Raw genomic sequence first — 20,890 nt, 5'->3', positions numbered from 1 at the left:
ACAAAGAGTGTTCACCCTCTGTTGATTCCCATTCAAATCCGTATGGGGTAACTAAAATTTTCTAAACCTCTAAATTCTTCACATTCTTTCGACATTTAATCTTTCTCGTTTAGTCACCTCTCTGTAGTATAGGCTTAGCCTCTGCAACTTCGGGCCATAAGCCCATTTAGGGTTTTAAGATCTTTTCTAAAGGGAGTGCAGTGTTTCGCCTCCTAGTTTTTGTTCATGCCAGATCGTGTTAAACCTTTTACTTTTACATTAAGGCCATTTTGTATGGGCACTCATTGCCCCCGTTTAATTTGTAATTATTGACAGACGAATGTGTAAAAATCTGTTGAGCAGAAGTCACTGTAAACACAGTATTTAAAGTTATCAGGCATAATTTTGTAAGAAGCTTGTGCCTCTGACAGGATGTACTGTAGTAATTTTTGGAGCTCTGTCTCCTAGAATGTAAATGAGTGGAACAAATATGCTCTTGTAAAAGTGTATCTGTTTACAGCTATATTGCTCATCCCTTGTACTGTAAATTATTGTGTCGATAATTCTCTCTATTGTACCTGATTTTTGGACTTACAGTCCGCTGTTGTCATCAGAGCTGAAGAGCTAATTTGTTCTTCTATTTAACTGTTATTTATTCCAAATATCATTTTTAAAATATAAAAAAAAGAAGGAAAGAAATAAAATGTGAAAATTTAGTGCTTTAACATGCTAATTTCGCTGTCCGCCCATTCACCCCGGCACCTTCTTACACATCTCTTTTCCACGATATTTCCGTATCAATAATAATAATAATAATAATAATAATAATAATAATAATAATAATAATAATAATAATAATAATAATGATGATGATGATGATGATAAGTGATAACACATAGAATTCATTTAACATACGAAACCAATAAAACGGTTCGAAGGAGTTTCTGAACTTTTCGCAGTTGATTTTATAACGATCATTAATTCCATGCTGATTTTGTATATTTTTCTTGACGTAGGTCTTTGGTTTTGCTCGTATATTGTGCTCCGAGCGTCACACGTGAATGTACAATAAGTTCGGCTTCAAAAATTTGCTACCGGGCGAGTTGGCCGTGCGGTTAGAGGCGCGCGGCTGTGAGCTTGCATCCGGGAGATAGTTGCTTCGACTCCCACTGTCGGCAGTCCTGAAGATGGTTTTCCGTGGTTTCCCATGTTCACACCAGCACTGTACCCTAATTAAGGCCACGGCTGCTTCCTTCCAACTCCTAGGTCTCTCCTATTGCATCGTCGCCATAAGAGCTATCTGTGCCGGTGCGACGTAAAGCCACTAGCAAAAAAAATTTGCAACTATAAATGAACGACGACAAGAAATGTTCATTCTCTTCCATCTGTTCATCGGAGAGAGGCTCTTTGACGGCAGCTTTTCTGCAATCTGCTAATCGTTTACGGACAGAGTATGGACATCCAGGAAAATTGGTCGCCTGTATGATCACCGCCGAGTGTAAGAATGGTTAGTCCTGTGAAATTTCAACTAAGTTGCTGTCTTCTTCCCCAGTAGAAACCCGCTTTAAACCAGTGTCCGGCGGACGTCCAATGTCCGCTGACACGCACCACTGCTGCATCCGTCTCTGAGGAGCTCTAGGAGGAACGCCACACCGAATCGCTGCCTCACGAATGCTAAAATTTCCCTTTGGGACTTGCTGTCTTGATGCATGTCAATAACGTGGCATGTCAGAATGAATTTTGCATTGAAGATAGCTCAGTAAACTTCATATATTCATTGCCTGGCGTTATTATGGTGTATTCATTCAGGAACAAGAACATTATTTACGCCGGGATTCGAACCTTAGTTGCTATGATAGCCTACAGCTACGGTACGTGGGAGCGTGTTGCATGCTTATAATTTTATAGTGTTGAATGCAAGTGCACATCACGAGGAGGAGAGAGAAGGTAGAGGGGAGATGATAGAATACGACTGACTGACACAATCTGTGTGAGATTACGGGCCGTGTTACTAAACGCTTCAGTTGACTGTACAAAGCCTAACATAGCCTAAGTGAACTTTCTTATATTTCACGTCTCCAGAAATACGACAGTTTTTGAAATATGTTCATCTCTACCTCTCCAGAAGCGAAAATGTTCTGTCTACATTTTCCGACCTCATGACGGGGAATCGAAACCACTTCCTTTTGGGTAAACTGAATACTCCTTTAGCATCTCAATGTGCAGCCGGGTATAGACTAAGGTGGTTCTTTTTTTTTGCTAGTGGTTGGTTCAACGTCGCACTAACCCACCGAATGTTTCCGGTGACGCAAGGATAGAAAAGGGTTAAGATTGGGAAGAAAGCGACCGTAGCCTTAAATAAGGTACAGCGCCAGCATTTGCCTGATGTGAAAATGAGAAACCACGGGAAATCATCTTCAGAACTGCCGGCGCTGGGATTCAAACCCACCATCTCCAGAGTGCAAGTTCCCTGCTACGTGACCCTAACAAAGCGACCAACTCGCTCAGTAGATAAAATTCAGATTGGGATCAAAACGTTCCATTCCTCGATGTTAAGGCTATAGAGTAAGTTGCAAAGTTGGAGCTTTTTGGAAGAAATATTACGTTTTGTTACGAAAGAAGAATACCTGACCCAGTAGTGGCGATTGGGAATTAGAATTGGTGGTGGTGGGTGGGATCAAAATGGACAGACAAATAAAAGTACCCGGGTTTGTGGGATATAGCGGGGCGGCGATATATTGAACCCATAATTCTACGATGAGAAAAATATATTTTTTTTTTCTCAATATTTATTTCAAATCAACAAGCTACTTTTATTTTTGAGGGCAGCCATGTTGCGCTCCCAGAGCCTCGCTGTCGCGTGGGAAAGATCTCACCCGCGGCAAGCTCGTGAAATACCGTGACACCTCAGCGGACTTCGAGTGCCCGATAATTCTTCAAATTCACGGAATTCTGTGTAACGAGAGATTTTGGCAATACAGTAAATAAAGAAATAAATAATCTAAATTATTCTTAAACCCTACGTGAAGACAGAACCCCCAGAGTAAAACATAAATGCAGTTAAGCCTAAGTACAAATCCGCGTCAGATCAGTGGACTAGCTCCACGTGCCAAGGTCAATGGATGAAGAAAACCCGCGAAACGCCCGGGCAGAAATAATTCATTTCACCTGTTGCGAGTGTGTTAAAATTATGAGATTAACATCCAAATAATTACAAGTCTGTCCGGAATTCTGGGACAAGTCTCATAAAAATCGGTCTATTGGACGCGAAATTAGCAGATTACGCAATCAAGCTTAGTAGTGTGTGTAGCGTCCCTCATAAGACTATAAAAGGAACCCCCCACTGCATATTTTTCAGTGCCGATCTGGTTTTTGAAGCAGCGGCAGCTTACGCCCGTCGTCAGCAGAAAATTGTACGAGATTGATCTACGAATAACTTAGTACATGTTCGTGGTTGAGGTCCACATCTTCTGGTAGAAAGGGAAGGTGATAGAAATGTTTCTGAACTTTTTGCCGACAAACTGTGAAAGCATAGGCGTCTGTTAAAGTATACAGCAGATTTTATTGTATCACCTCATGTGCGTTTGAAAGTGTTAAGAGAGTTGGGAAGCTAGTCAGAGTAGTTCTGATTTCGTTATCTGTTGAACGCCTGTTATGTTGGGGTGACAGAGAGACAACTCTGGGAAGAAAGCAGACAGTCGCAGTTGACTGCAGAACGAGGGAGGTTTGTGGTACAAATTATAACGAGGAAAGTGCGTGATTTGTTTTGTAATTTAATATCGTGTGAAAAGGCAGTGTTTGTAAGATTGATATGTTGGAGAAGATGATGTTATTTGTACCAATGTGTGGCTAAAGGCACGAGGTCAGCTGGCGACAATGTAGCCAGAATACTGGGGATGACGCCATTTGCAGGTCTGTCTATATTTGTATTATGTTGTAGTTAGATTTTATTGTCTGTCCCAACAAATTTTTCAAGATGATTGTCGAGTTGATATTTGTAATTATCAGGCGAAAAGTGTTATAATTTTGGTCAGCGTGTGAAAATTTTAGTTTGTAAAATTTCACGTCAAGAAACTGTAAAATGCGACGTTTAAATCTGGTGTTATTGTTCTATGAGATATTGTCCGAAATGAGGAAAATTAGGAAAGCTATAATGGTAAAATAGTCGTGGCGAATGTCTTAATTTCAAGTGTCAGTTGAATTCAGAAATGTTTGTCGATAATAATAATAATAATAATAATAATAATAATAATAATAATAATAATAATAATAATAATTATAATGTCTACCGCGGGATAAAGAAATTTTTCTATGTTAAAAGTGCATTTAACCAGTATATTTTACAAGGATCGCAGGCATTTAGAAAATTCCAGTGAAATTCGATAGAGTTATATTTATTCATGGGAAGTAAAATTTTGTGACATCGGGTATATCAATGATACGGAAAATTGCGGTGTGTTCTTGTATTCTCGAGGTCCGAAAGTGTAGTAACAGTAAAGTAAAGAGGTGTATTTTATAATGGTTATTGTTTTCACCTGAGGATTGAAATATGAAAAGGGTCTTGGAAATATAAGAAAATTGGATTGAGAGCGAAGAATTTATATATGTGGAGATGAGAGGAATAGGAATATTGAAGGTGAAAGGGAACCTGGATTTTAAGTGATACCGCTGGGATAAGGCGAGGAGAATAAGTTTGAGACAGGCTATGTTTGCCGAGGAAGTATTTGGGAAACAGGCTGTATTGTGACAGGCTGTAGTGTATTTCGCTACCAATCCGAATTTGAGACGACTACTGTGTGAGGCACCGTAGATTTCTAGTAAGATCCCAAGTGAAAACGACTTTAGTAAAGGTTAAAAATCTTGGTAGTAAAAGTCAGGTGACTAGTTACGTAAAGCCCTATGAATATTAAGATAATGTGACCTCAAGGATAAAAGAGCATTTAGAATACATGGTTGGTGTTGTATTGAATTTCGTTTCACTGGATATGTCATTGATATAAATATTTGGAATTGACGGTAGGCGATTTGAGAGTTTCCAATGCGGTAGTGATGATTATTATTTTGAATACATCCACTAAATGGTAGACGTGTGTTGGGAATTATCATTTCTTCCCTAAAAACTTCTTTGCACAGGCTGAGACTGTGTTTGAGTTGGAGAATTGTTCGTCACGTATATTTATTTTCGAGTTCACGTATTGTAACGAGATGGAGACTTACTGCATTTTTCGACTTGCATTCGTTTAATAGTAAGAGACGTTGTTCCGTTGTGTGTTATTAGTCTGACCAGGTTTACCACTGAAATGTCAGAGTTTGTTTGAAATTGATAGTTCGCCTGATATGCTAGGGGATGCGTATTACGACCCATTTTTACGCCCGACCATAGATTTAGGACGTCACATGTTATCCTTGGAGTTACTGATGGTGAGACGTCCTAGTTCACGCCCGACAATAGAATTTGGAAGGTATCGTGTACATAGAGATTAGTGTTAGGATGTACAGATTTTAAGTGAGCCCGACGATAGGTCTGGGATGTCAGCTGTACATACTCAAGTCTCAGATTAGATGTTTCTTTTGTTTCTGCGAAGTGACCTGGACAAAGGTAGCACCTACAATAAAATATGAAATATGAAGAGGGTTAGATCGGTAGTAAATAGGCCAACTTGTGCGCAGCTCCAAACAGCTGGAAGGTGCTCCCTAAGATAATGGGGCCGCTATCGGCGAATGAGGGTTGCCCAAATATTGGATATCGATCTGATGGTGATTAAATATTTTACTGTAATTCTCCATGCGTGTTGAGTTTTAATGACTTCGATATGTTATTTTATTTTACGGACTTAATTGTTTTGTCGTTCTGACGTCCATTTCGTTTTGATAGTGTGCATATTGACACTCAATGTATTAGTGTGAGACTTGAGCTGCGAATGCGGTTTCGATTCGTCAACCAGTAATATTATTTTATTTTCAATCTTTGTCGTTCTTTCACTTTTATACGTAGTTGAATTCGATTAAGTGATCACTTTATAGGTAGTGTGTTGGGACAAACAATAAGTAGATGGATCTGTAATGGTAGTCATTGTTTGAGAAAGGAAAGAATTCCTTTTGTTGTATTTTTCAATGTGGACTGGTAATTTTATTAAGCGTAACATAACCATTTCTAACCTGAAAAATCGGTTTGATAATAATACTTTTCAAGCGATTTACCACTTTTTAATTAACTTCAGTGTTTGGCATTTCTTTTAAATACGTGATGAATAAGTGTTTCCTGCATTTCGCAGTTTTGTTCCTTCAGAACGACGTAACGTAAGATCCTCGCGGATCATGTTGTTGTTGGTTCCTTCCGAACAGCTGTTTGGGTGATGCACATTTAGCATCGGGATTACCTTATCACTTAAGGGTGTCATGAATGACAAATACATGGTGGAATTTTATTTCAATTGTGAATGATGCTGTTAACTTGTAGTGAACATCATGCTTTCCCATAATATTTCGCAACCTATCCAAAGCAACTGGTAGTCAATTTGGTTCGATTAAGGGTCCATTCGGCGGGTGTTCCGTATCCGTAAGGGTATTCGACTGGTGGATAACCTTAATTGAGAGGAAATCAGGCGTTCTACTTGTTGAAAGTCAGATTTTCCACGGATCGTGTGGATTAATTCTCAGTTCTCGTTTGGAGTAATAGGTGCCCGGTTTTCAGGTCTTTCCTTTTTCAGTTTTTCAGTTTCGCTGCCCACTAATGTATTAATGTCTCCGAAGCAACTCTTCGATATTGTGAGAAATAAATCAACGCTATGCAATGTGACTGCGTTTGAAACATTCAATAATAAATGACTTATAATTTTTTTATTTCAAGGATTCATATTAAAATAATAATGTTGTCGTGTCATTTCGATTTTAATAAAAGTTAGTAAGCACATATTTGCTCCTCATTTCAAGTAGTTAGGCTCTCTTCTGAACCCCATCGTTTGGTTAAGATCGTGACCGAATTTATTCCCGCAACGACCCATGATTTAAGAGTTCTATATTGTTCTACTGTAGCAGCCGTGGCCGACCAACGATGGAATGGTAAGTGCAAGGGTTCAATATATGCATCATAACTGAAAAGAAAATGCTATCAATTGGTAAGTGTTTTACGCTCTCTGAGCGAATTTCGACAATTTACCAACTTCAGTGCGGTAATAATAGTTTTTGAGATTTTGATTCAATACTATACAATACAACATTCACAGAAAGAGCAAACACATGTACTACAACTAAACAGAAGTACGGCTTGATTACACAAAAATCATTTAGTATTTGACTACATACTAAGAACCTAGCAGACACTAAAGAGACTACTAGACTAACAATGCACGGCACGCGGGTCAGTCATACCTCAGTGTCCATGACCTTGGCAAAAAATATACCCCTGCTACCCTTCCTCGCAGGAGATGCAAAGTCTCCACTACTTGCTGTGTCGATTAGCAGCGACAAACGACATTTTGTGCGCATTTTCGTTAATAATGTCGTTAATAATTAAAGAAAAATGAAAGAATTATCTGATAAGACAACAGGGCTTGTACAAATAGATTTTTTAATAATTCCTAGATTCAGCCGGCTAAAATGGATTAAAAATGTAATGTTTTCTCCACAAAGGGGATAGGTGAGGGGAGGGGGCAGTCGCTACTGCCTGATACTATAAAGATAAAGAGAAGGAAATGAGTTTGAAATACTTTAATAGAAAATACCAAATTTCTAACAATTATCCCTCCCAAGTCTGAGCTCTAAACCTACTCCACAATACCATCCGTTTATTTAACCATGCTCCGTCATCGAGGATACTGTCTTCGTAAGAGAAGCAGATGGTGATCGCTGCGCGGATGTCAAGGTCATGATGTGGGTGGTCAAGACTTTCTCACTGCAATGATACGGACAGGGCATGACCGCGTGCCATTTCACGGACGCGTTCACTACTTGATCCAATGCTGCGCAGAGTACGCGAAGACTCTCTGCAAGAAAATGTCATGGAAACAGAAAATGATAGAACGAGATAATAATAATAATAATAATAATAATAATAATAATAATAATAATAATAATAATAATAATAATAATAATCCTGGCATATTTTCCAATTACTTTTCACCGAGCCAGAAGATTTTGCCAGATGTGGCTAAAAACCCTGCTCGATGGAGAATCGAACCTCGGGACTCCTGAACTGAAGCCCGCTATGCTAACCATCCAGCGTCGGGCTGAGTGGTTGGGACGGTTAAGGCGCTGGTTTTCTGAGCCGTCCAAGTTGGCAGGTTCGATCCGGTGGTATTTGAAGGTGCTCAAATACGTCAGCCCTGTGTCCGTAGATTTACCGACACATAAAAGGACTCCCACGGTACATAATCCCGACACTTCGGTGTCTCCGGAAACTGTAAAAGTAATTAGCAGGACGTAAAGCCAATAGCATGATTAGTATTACAATCAATGATTGAGTTCTACTGGGCCGATTTTATCAATTTTATGTCATTCGAAAGCTCTGGCTGAGTGGTTTCCAGGAAGGAATTCTGAAAGTGAACAAGATAAACTAGCGGAAAGTGTAAAAACTTCTAACTCGTTAACCATTAAAGATATCGAATAAGGCCTTTCTTATTCGCGAGCTGGCCGTGCGGTTAGGGTGACGCAGCTGTGAACTTGCATTAGGGAGACTCCACTGTCGACAACCCTGGAGATGGTTTCCATGGTTTCCCATTTTCACACAAAGAAAACGCTGGGCCTGTACCTCAATTAAGGTCAAGACCGCTTCCTTCCTACTCCCAGCCCTTTCCTATCCTATCGTCTCCTTAAGACATATCTATGTCGGTGTGACGTAGAGCAGATTCTAATATATATATACGTATTCTTGGTGTGTATTATATACCTAGCATCTTTTAATTTTAATCAAATGGCAGAAAGTGAAGAGAGGAAAGTTGTCGGCAAAGACATCCTTATAAAGAGACAAACTCGGAACGATGAACGGGAGAAAGGCAATAAGGGTCCTCTCATTTTTGTACATAAAATGTGACATAGAACTGCAACTGCGTTTAGAGTAAGCAAAAACACAGTATTTAAAATAGGAAAAGACAAGTATGATTATTGTGAACGGACAACTGTCATACGGGGATTATATTTATTGACAAGGATTAATATTTGTTCTTGCTGCAAACACTAATCTTAATTATGCTTATTTTTATATTTTTATATTATACTTTGAATATTTACTTGAATTCTTTGAAACACATCTTTAACGTATGGTAGTGATTTTGCCGCGAAGAAACCTTCGTTGAGTAATACGACGTGACAATACGGAGCATCTCGTTCTCTAAACGTCAATCACATTCTAGTTCCGCGCGGACTTTAATAATAACATCTGAACGCTGCTTTGGTGTACCGTTAATTGTGTAGGCTAAACATCCGGCGTATGCGAGTTGCGGATTGCATACCATAACAAGCTGCCTGGACAAGCTTCTCGCATACGTAATACGTTAACTACAAACTTTTCAATCGAACAGACAGGGTTGTTAATTTCAATATCTTCCCGCTAAAACTCAATATTCAATGTACGTAACAAGAGGAATGTGTAAACGCATACAATATCTTTCAGTAAATATGCGATACAATGAGAGGCTTCTGATCTGAGACTTCTCGAAATAAATCCCTTAAAAGGCTACTATTGAAAAGATCATATCAGTGAAAGAACCTAACATTTAACTATAACTAAAAGAAATTTATAATGACACAATGCATATCGTGTGCTTAGCTGTACTCTAATGCACAGTATTACAACAGTTGCCGTCCGCGGTGATGACTGTCACATGAAACGGAGGCACTGCACCACTGAAAAAAGTTGCATACATTCTCAGACAAATTCGGAGTCTCTTCTTCAAGAGTGATTTGACATGCTTCCAAAATAAATAATGAATTATATATATATATATATATATATATATATATATATATATATATATATATATATATTCACAGTGCAGTCGCTTAGATTCAAAGGCTATTAGTGACTGAATATTTGTTCCGAGACATTGCTTATATAGTATATCTCAAGCATCTCTGTTCAGATTCTCCTGTATCCCCTTTAAATATACCAAAAACCTTTAGAAACTTGTTTTAACACAGTCTGTATAATTAGATCAAGCAATTATTACTTTTTGAAATGTTTATGTAAATATACAGTATACGGTAATTGAAAAGGAAATTCCACAGCCTGTTTCCAGTCATTCGATCACCGAGCTCGATAGCTGCAATCCCTTAAGTGCGGCCAGAATCCAGTATTCGGGAGATAGTGGGTTCAAACCCCACTGTCGGGAACCCTGAATATGGTTTTTCGTGGTTTCCCACCTTAATTAAGGCCACGGCCGCTTCCTTCCCACTCCTAGTCCTTTCCTGTCCCATCGTCGCCATAAGACCTATCTGTGTCGGTGCAACGTGAAACAACTTGTAAACAAATGTCATTCGGCCGGGTCAGGAATGTAACGAATGAAGCCCCCATCTAACGGCGAGAATAGGAATTGTACCGGCTGCCGAAACCTGTCGTACTCCTCTGGGGCAATGATTAATGACTGCCAGATGAAATGAAATGATACTGGAGAGTGTTGATGAAATGAAAGAGGACAGAGAAAACAGGAGCACCCGGAGGAAAACCTGTTCCGCCGCCGCTTTGTCCAGCCCAAAACTCACATGGAGTGAGCGGGATCTGAACTACGGAACCCAACGATGAGAGGCTGGCGCGCTGCCGCATGAGCCACAGAGGCTTTTGTAAACAAGTAATTAAAAACAGGAATATATTTACAGTAACTTAAAACAACTAAATTTAATTGTACGAGTATTATTATAAATTCTGTATCCCTAAGGCAAACTTCTAGAGAAAAAATGGAGTCAATTTTCTCTTTGTGAAAATCAAACGATCATAAATACGTCTTTCAATACACGCAACTCAAATTGATAACAATGAATTTATTTGCTACCGATTTCGCTTAATTGCGGTTAGTACCAATAATTCGGGAGATAGTAGGTTCGGACCCCACTATTGGCAGCCCTGAAGATGGTTTTCAGTGGTTTCCCATTTTTACACCAAGCAAATGCGGGAGCTGTATCTTAATTAAGGCCACGATTGCTTCCTTTCCACTTCTAGCCCTTTCCTGCCCCGTCGTCGCTGTAAGACCTATCTGTGTCCGTGCGACGTAAAACAAATTGTAAAAAAGCACATTTGTTTCAAAGAATCGTTTTTGAGAGACGTCTCGGTATGTAATTCGAAGTCTACAAGTGTAGGATTCAGGTATGGAAAGGATAAAACTGACTCAGAACATATGAAACTACCACGAATGAAACAACCAGTTCTCTACAGTACGATGAAATGAGACGTCTTTCATAAAAGAACCTCGGTCATGGCCATCCATCAATACTTCACATCACAGCCTGGACGGTTCCTAGGCAACATCGCGTCATATATCATGTATCGCTAATTTCGTGAAACCAATTTTCATATGACTTCCAGTCATATGTCTTTGCTGAGTTCTCTTCGAAAATGCGATTTTAAAACAATTGAAATAAAAGAAATAAAAGAAGAGAAAGTTAATTACGAAGTATATTACAATATTTATGTTCTCTTAGTGGTTCAGCTATTTCTAAGTTGTCCGGTTCCATGGTTAAATGGTTAGCGTGCTGGCCTTTGGTCACAGGGGTCCCGGAAGGGTCGGGAATTTTAACCATGATTGGTTAACTTCGCTGGCACAGGGGCTGGGTGTATGTGTCGTCTTCATCATCATTGCATCCTCATCACGAGGCGCAGGTTGCCTACGGGAGTCAAATCAAAAGGCCTGCATCTGGCGAGCCGAACTTCTCCTCGGACACTCCCGGCACTAAAAGCCATACGCCATTTCATTTCTTTATTTCTAAGTTGACCTTACCTATAGTTGCATCCTGGGTTAAATCGTAATGACTGAAAAGAATTTGACCAGCACAAAACGGAGGCACGGTATGGCTTCTATCGTATTTCTCTCCCTTTAGCGCCAGCAATTATTTACATTCATTTGTGATTACTTCGGAGGTGCACGACAGGCCTCGGTAGTGAACAAATCTACATCCCTTTAATATAGTTGGATCATACTCGTACTGTATCATCGCATAAGAGCTTGAGCCTTTGTGTTTGCTGAGTTCTCTTTAAAAATGTATAATAGCATTTAAGGGAATCGGTAAACTCACCTTTGTAAACGACCAATCAAGACAAGCTCCACTGAAGTATTGGGAAACTACACCAATCAGCGCTATTCGGAGTGTGATATGGTTAATTACAATTTCTCTCGAGCTAGAAACTTAAGTAATATAATTTTTAGAAGTTCCGGGGAACCCACTTCTATAGGCCTACTAGTTTTAACCAATCGCAGCTTCACGCACTATTACAAATCCTTGAATAGAACATGAACTGGACTATTATTTTATTAGCTACCTTCTCCAGTGAATTAGCTGAAAGCTCCTAAAGTGAATGAAAACTAATAACAACATAAACAATAGTAAATTTAAAATGGCCGTTTACGCAGATGAGTAAACATATGGCTTAACATTAAGGAGGGAAAAAGAGCCAGCCACTCGTTTGCATTATCATACACAATATAATATTCCTTCTGACAATGAACTCGGGGTGCACTGTACAAATTAATATCAGCTGTAAGCTGAGCAGTAGTACAGTATCGCATATTGTAAAGGACGCAACGAGGAACACAGAAGTGTGCTTCAACTGCGGAGCTCGTGAAAAGAAGAGAAATGAGAGATATCTTCTTTTTCTTCTTCTTCCCTGGCCTGGCCTGGGTGGTAAACCGATACGAACTGAAAACCACTACGCTGACCATTTAGCCATGGAACCGGACAAAGGAGAGGTAAACAGCGAAAGGACATTAGTATTATTGTTAATGAGCCGTTATAAATTATTTTATTTACAAATAATTATAACTGGGAGATATTCCGGTGGCATGACTGCTTACAATAGTATAGAAACGAAACAGAATTAATAGATAACATTACACAACAACGATCAATTGCATAAAAACAAGATTTAGAAAAAATAAGATGATAAAGAAAGAAGGAAGAAAAAGAAGAATGAAAATAATCGGAACAAGAAAAAAATACATGACAATTAAAAATAACATAAATTAAAAATAACATGATTACAAGAAACGCATAAGGAATATATGGACATATAGGATTCACAACATAGGAATTGAAAAGAACGGCGAGAAATATAAGAGATCTCTGCAATGAGAAGGCGAAGTTTTCAGTGTATGAAAGAATAAATTTGACACTAGCGACAAGCACGAAGAACATCCCTAAATAAAAATAAGAACTTCAACTTACTTATTAATAACCAATTTCCCAATGTATCGGTGAGCTATAGTACGAATACCGTCACCGAAAATCAGTACAACAGTTCTTACTGTAAAAAAAGAACTATCTGCTTTACGCTACACCGACAGAGATAGGTCGTGTGGCGACGATGGGATAAGAAAGGGCTACAAGTGGGGATGAAGCGACCGTGGCCTTAATTAAGATACAGCCCCAGCATTTGCCTGGTATGATCATGGAAACTCATGGAAAACCACCTCAGGGTTGCCCAGAATGGGGTTCGAACCCACTACCTCCCTGATGCGAGCTGATAGCTACGTGATCCGAACCACACAGCCACATACTCGGGCTGAGAAAAAGAACTGATGCGATGTTTCGTCCCGTGTTGGTCCATTTTCATCCCAATAATAAAAGTAATGGTGTTGATTTACTAAAGATAATACACGAGTATCAATAGAGTGTCACGTATCTCTTAAATTTTATTCACTAAGATTCTCCCCGCCACTAAAAACACACACACAGACAGAGAGAGCAATGACACGAAATCAGAACGGCTGATAAATAAAAGATTAAACCCAGCATTCCGTGATCAATCATAAAACTGAAGTAAGATATTTAGAAGATTAAAGTGATTACTGATACTGTAATCCTTGATCACCACAAGATCTGAAGTTTTACGAGGAATTCGATTCATTGGTAGATGATTTTCACTCCGAGAATCTGACGTGCATTAACCAGAATTCGGCTGTCGTATTGGCGAGAGTATCCCTAATTTACAACGCCCTCAACGAATCTGCTCGGAGACCGGCTGTTTGTCAGAGCGCACCCACCACTCCACCAGGTAGTGTGCGAAAAAGGAGATAAAGAAGGAGTATTTTAAGTGTTATTGATTTATATTCCACTAACTTACATTAACGGTTTCTGAAGATGCCGAGGTGCCAGAATTTTGTCCCACATGAGTTCGTTTATGTGAACGTACATCTAATGGCACGAACCTAGCGTACCTGAGCACCCTGACATACCACTAAACTGACCCGGGATCGAACCCGCCAGCATGGGTTCAGAAGGGCCATAAAGCAAAGCAAACCACAGCGAAAGTCATCTCCGTACAGGCCCTGAAGGCCCTCGGAGGGGTGGAAGATAAAGGCTTCCACTATCCGTAAACTCGGCACTAAGTGGGGTAGAATGGTTAGCTATACGTTTAACCTGGTACTCACTTTTTGTGTAGGCTGAGTGAACCTCAGGGCCATGTGCACCTCCGGAAGTGCACATCTCCTTTCTTAAATGTTTCGACTTCCCCGGGGAATCGAACCCATGTCCTTGCGGGTGAACCGGGATCGCCTTTACCACCTCGGCCAGGCAGTCCTTCAGAAGGGTCATGAAATGAAATAGCGTATGGCTTTTAGTCCCGGGAGTGTCCGAGGACATGTTTGGCTCGCCAGGTGCAGGTCTTTCGATTTGACTCCCGTAGGCGACCTGCGCGTCGTGATGAGGATGAAATGATGATGAAGACGACAGATAGACCTAGTCCCCGTGCCAGCGAATTAGCCATTGATGGTTAAAAATCCCGACCCTGCCGGGAATCGAACCCGGGACCCTTGTGACCAAAGGCCAGCACGCTAACCATTTAGCCATGGAGCCAGACTGAAGGGCCATAACGTGCACTTAATAGGTACAATTTCCCATATCTCTGTTGCGACTCTTATTTCTGACAACCAAGCTGTTCTTCCTCTTAATCAATAATCACAACACAACTTGTCCGAAGAACAGTGAAGAAAGCTCTCTTTCCATTTCGAATGAGGAGAAGAGAACATTTAAAGCAGCAGACTAGTTAGTGTGACGGGAGAAAGCTGAAGAGTGGAGGAACCAATGACATACGCCAGTGAGCTTTCGGAGCGGGCATAATAAATCGTCCATGTAAGTCTTGTTCAACAACGCCCATTTCCGTCTCGCCCTGCCATGTCTCTAGCGGATTATGTTTTGTTGGTTCATATATGCAGAGCCCCACCTACTGTCCATCATGCCTGCCATAGTCGACCTGAATCGAATGTTTAGCAACGGATGCGCGCGCCATTGTTGACTGATACGGTCGAGCGACCTTCACGCTTAACATCTCGCGTCATTTCTTCTTCATTACCTATCCTCAAGGAGCTTATCTAGTATTCCTTTGATAATTACCGCTTGTATTAAATCGAGTCCTACTGAACCACGGTACGCAATGCAGAAATAAAATCACTACGCCAATACGAAACACAAACTATTCTGAAATTTGCATTAATAATAATAATAATAATAATAATAATAATAATAATAATAATAATAATAATAATAATAATAACAATAAAGTAGATAGGAAAACAAGAAAATTAATCATGCAAACACTAACAGGCATCACTTCCAAGTTTGAATTCTTATGGGAATTGTCTGAGCCATTTGATGTTAATGCGTTTGCTGGCAAGATGTAGTGTTTATAGTGCACTGTGTCTTCTGGTACGGGCTAGAATAAATTTCTTACTTTCATTGACCTGTCTCAGTCTCATCCTTGGCTTTGACAAAATGAAAGTGACCGAGGTATGAGCGATGCTAGTAATACCATTCCTTATGCAGCCAGTCCCTGTTATGAATGGTGCGAAAATGTCGCTCATAGAGTCAGTTGGTGCAGGCATTTCAATGGGCTAAGTAGACTGATATGTAATAGCAACTTCTGGCTCAGTGAGAAAAGCAACGGGAAACTACCTCACTCCTCATTTCCCTAGTATGCTTCTTCAGTGACGCCTAGGCTATCTATGACAGCTGTTGTCGGACCTGTGGAGGATCAAACCAGCCTTCGGGCTGAATACCCAGCATACATACATACATACATACATACATACATACATACATACATACATACATACATACATACATACATACATACATACATACATACATACAACTTCTGATGTTAAAACAGGATTTCGATAAGGAAAAAGCGTTGTCCCCTTTGTTGTTTAATCTTGGTTTGGAAAAGGTAAAGTTAAAGAATACAGCGTTATGTTAATTTTAAGGACACTTCCTCTAAAGCATTACTTTGTCAATTTATATATATTTTTCATCTAAACAGTGTTATGTGGCTGAAGATGTTGATAATATACGAAACATGTACCACTTTTAACCATTAAATTGCCTTAAGCAATCATTGTATCGACTAGGTGGAAAATAAATAAATACTTAATTCTGAATCTATTTAACACAGTGATCAGAAGCGAGTGCCTTTATAGAGCAAACACTGACAAAGGCGGCAGACTCAGACTTTGGAAAAAGAGAAAGGACGTTCCTTCCTTGGGTCCAAAGAAGTCGCAAAACGACCAATATACTTTTCGTTTGAGATCAAACCAGGAACGCTATAAAACCATCGAAAAAATTTACGGAGACGATGAGAAAAAGAAGACTGGCCATTTATGGACACGTTAAAAGGATGAATCGACAAGGTTGGCCAACAAAATACTCCTTCTTCAAGAAAAATGGAAAACACAGGACACAAATGCACAAAGACCTAGCAGAAGTGGGTGTCATGGAGGAATAGATACACGACAGAACAACGTTCAGGAAAAAGTTTGAGGGAGTGAGGGATGCACCAGAAAAGCCACTGGTCAAGACACGGAACATCTCGGCGGAAGAAAGAGAAGCCAGAGACATAAGGATTTTTTTTTTTTTTTTTTTTTTTGCAAGTTGCTTTACGTCGCATCGACACAGATAGGTCTTATGGCGACGATGGGACAGGAAAGGGCTAGGAGTGAGAAGGAAGCGGCCGTGGCCGTAATTAAGGTACAGCCCCAACATTTGCCTGGTGTGAAAATGGGAAACCACGGAAACCATCTTCAGGGCTGCCGACAGTGGGGTTCGAACCCACTATATCCCGAACCGCACTTAAGCGACTGCAGCTATCGAGCTCGGTATAAGGATTTTTAGCGAGTGTGCAGAGAGAAGGGCAGGTAGATTGTATAAACTAGGCCCTCAAATGGCCGTATCGAGGACGACTGCTACTACTACGACTACTACTACTACTACTACGAATAATATTAATAATAATAATAATAATAATAATAATAATAATAATAATAATAATAATAATGTTTATTACTCCTTCAAGCATTGTTGGTTTTAAGATACACCAGAATCGTGAATGTCGCCTTTACAAGTTATTCTTTATTAGACGTGCAACGTATCTACCTTATTTATACACTCTGCCATAAGATTCAATCCATCAACCGTATAACCTTTATAGATTATGTGGAAGAGTGGTCTGTTTTATATTATCACTAAATAAACCAATTAAGATATGAACATATGTAGCTCGATTCTCTGTTTATTCCTTGACCAGATGAGACAAAAATCAACCTATATGTCTTATGAGGTAAAGAGCAATAGCATGCTAATATACCATGGCACTGTTCTCCACGTTATTTAATTTTATTTAATAAAGTGCAAATACCTAGGGGGAAAATATCTCCTAGGAATTTTTGTGTGGAAGTTGGTACAGAAACGAAGGAATATATACCGGTAATCTGTGAGACGAACCTTAAAGAATAAAAAGTAAAGTTTTTTTTTTTTTTATGAAGTCCCTTAAAGCTTTCATCGTTACTGTAACAACTTAAAAGTACTGAAGTTCAAGGTAGTCCAAGTGAAGAGAGAGTCAGAAAATTCTGTCAGTCAACTGACATCCAAGGATGTCAATACAACATTAACTTTTATGTGAGAAAGTATTTGAGATCTTATTTATCTTACCCATGTGCCCTAACTTTGTTCTACATATCTGTGGAATTTAAACCTTGTCCGTGTCCAGTTAATAAAGAGAAAATCTTTGTGGTTGCATAAAGTAGCAGTTGCTCTAGGATTAAACTGTCACTCTAATTTCTACTCGACCAAATCCCATCCGTTCCCGTAATCCAGCTCAACCAGTCGAGGACTGCTTATCGCCTCAGATGCCTGGAACGCGATGAAGCATAATCCTTTTCCATCACATTAATATTCTGAGTGAGATAGCATTTCTCCATAGACCTGTCAGAATTCTGTGAACGCTCGTAGCTGCGAAAGTAGCAACCATTAGTTTTCTTAATGATACGGCCATGCCGCAATACATCATGGACTAACAATGCCATCAAGTGACGCTGTCTGTATATCATGGAGTGTTGAAGGGATGGACAACATGGCCACCCAGTGGCAGCACCGATCATATCGCTTGACTTCAGTCGGCCATGACTGACTTGTTACAAGAAGCAGCAATAACGGCTCCTTGCTTGTCTGACCGCTCCACTATTGTGCGTGCTACGTGTAATTGTGTGGCTTGGTGAAGTCGGCCGGCTTTAGAGAAACAACGCAGGCCAGGTTAGGTCAGTGAGAATATCTGAATCCTACCTTGCAAAACATTATATGGATATGAAATGCTCGGAATACTGTATTCCAAAGAATGTTCAATCATAAAGTCTATTATATTTGTTCCAAGGCATACACAGAAAATATTTTTATGAGGGCTTTTAAATGCCGGTATTAAAATCTGAGGACTTCTATAAACTAATGTTGGGTGCATATTGTGAAATTAGAAACACTAAATTAAAACTTCGAAAATAACAGAATATATATATTAAAAGAGTGTACTAAAGACAGCTTTTGGCAAATCCGTCCGTCCGTTCTACTGGACTGATTTGCTTCATTTCTGTGTTATTCTCTCCGAAATTACCCGCCGGTGAATTATCAGACATTGATAGCTCTCTAAGTTCAGCAAACTTTGAGTAATCATAAAATCAAATCCCTAAATGATCACTCCAATAATTCCAGGCGAAGACTTACCCTAACCCGCAGTACGTAGCAGGTTGATAAGCGACAATCTTTCATTAATATTTCGATATGCATTATTTTAATTCTTAGTAATGTCATTGCATGCAGTCAAGTTTGATTGCTACCTGTCAAGCCAGAGAGTATACACTTCCTCTGATCATGGAAAAATACTATTCTCTGCTAGATACTCTTTGATTCTCTACCTTTTGCAGATTCTAAATATATTCAACAGATGGCAGAGAGTTCCTAATAACTTACATGTTGTTAAGAGAAAAAGGTCTCCATCACGACATACTCTAAATGGTTAGCGTGCTGGCCTTTGTTCCAGAGCGTCCCGAGTTTGATTTCCGGCCGGGTCGGGGATTTTAACCTTCATTGGTTAATTCCAATGGCTCGAGGGCTGGGTGTGTGCACCGACTTCAGCATTAGAATTCATCACGCGCGGACAGCTATCGAAGGATAACCTAGCTACAATAGAAAGAGAGAAGGCCATGTTTCTTAAAAATGTTCTCTGCTTGGCAAAAAATACTCCTTCGAGTCCAACCTATGAGCTCACAAGACAACCGTTCCATATAGAAGAACCACTGCCTTCTACGACACAATAGCAAGCTTTAGACATAGGCAAAATTCCTATGCGGCGATAACTCGAAAGACCTGCACTCGGCCTCTTCGGAGGTTATAATAATAACATCTATATATATAAAATAAGAGTTTTGTCTGTACATTGCTCATAATTTGAAAAGAATGGTATTTCTGTATCGATCATGTCCACAGTAACAAGAAAATGCAGTTTTTACTTTTCCGTAATTTCTGTCTGTCTGTCTGTATGTATGTATGTATGTACACGCATCACGAGAAAACGGCTGAAGAGAATTTAATAAAAATCGGTATGTAGAGTCGGGGGCTGAGCCGCTACAATCTAGGCTATAAATTATTTTATTCACGCTGAGTGAAATGGTAGTTTAGGGGAAGGCCTAAAATTCAATTCTCAAATATTTATATTATTAGTGGTCATATCGATAGTTAGTTATGTAGAATTAAATTTCTGATCATTTACGTCTTATGAATTTTTACCGTACCGGCTATGGTAAAAGAGATATTCATGAATTTGGATTTTTGTTGCTAAGTCCATATCAACGCCGAGCCCCGACAAAATGGGTAAACAGAATTTAATGAAAATCGGTATATAGAGTCGGGGAATAAGAAAATACAGTTTAAGCTATAAACAATGTTATTCACCCTGGGCGAAATGGTAGTTTAGGGGAAGGCACCTAAAATTTAAGTTTTAAATACCTATGTTCTTGGTCCTATGGAAACTAAAGTTATAGAGAATATAATTTCCGACCATTTATGTTTTATTCAGTTTTACCGTACCGACTATGATAAGAGCAGTACCGGTATTTCAGAACCAGAAGACAATTAATAATGTGACAGCCTACAATATCGAAAGCGCGTAAGATAGATCAACAATAACATTACACTGACCGTTGTTTGTTGTAATGTTCTTTGTCTCTTATGCTGACATTCAACTCCGATAGATGGGATTACTGCTGCATACCGAGTATAACAGCCTAACTGAATATTGGCGGGAAATAGTTGAGGAGTTAGATAACTTTCTTCTTTAGCATGCCAATCCTCTGGTTCATGTATTTTCTGATACTGCGGGTACGTAACACACTGGTTCATCATAGTATGCCAGCTATTCGATACCTACTCTGACGCGCTGTTTTGAATGAGC

At 39.5% G+C, this 20,890-nt stretch overlaps 1 protein-coding gene across 1 annotated transcript in view; it reads right to left on the bottom strand.

Annotated features, from left to right (window-relative positions):
• Positions 1–20,890, bottom strand: part of dgo (ankyrin repeat domain containing protein 6 diego) — a 348,810-nt gene that overhangs the window by 183,224 nt on the left and 144,696 nt on the right. The gene's annotated exons all lie outside the window — the stretch shown is intronic.

This window comes from Anabrus simplex, chromosome 1, assembly GCF_040414725.1.
Source record: "Anabrus simplex isolate iqAnaSimp1 chromosome 1, ASM4041472v1, whole genome shotgun sequence".
NCBI lineage: Eukaryota > Metazoa > Arthropoda > Insecta > Orthoptera > Tettigoniidae > Anabrus > Anabrus simplex.
This window is presented reverse-complemented; position numbering and strand designations above follow the sequence as displayed.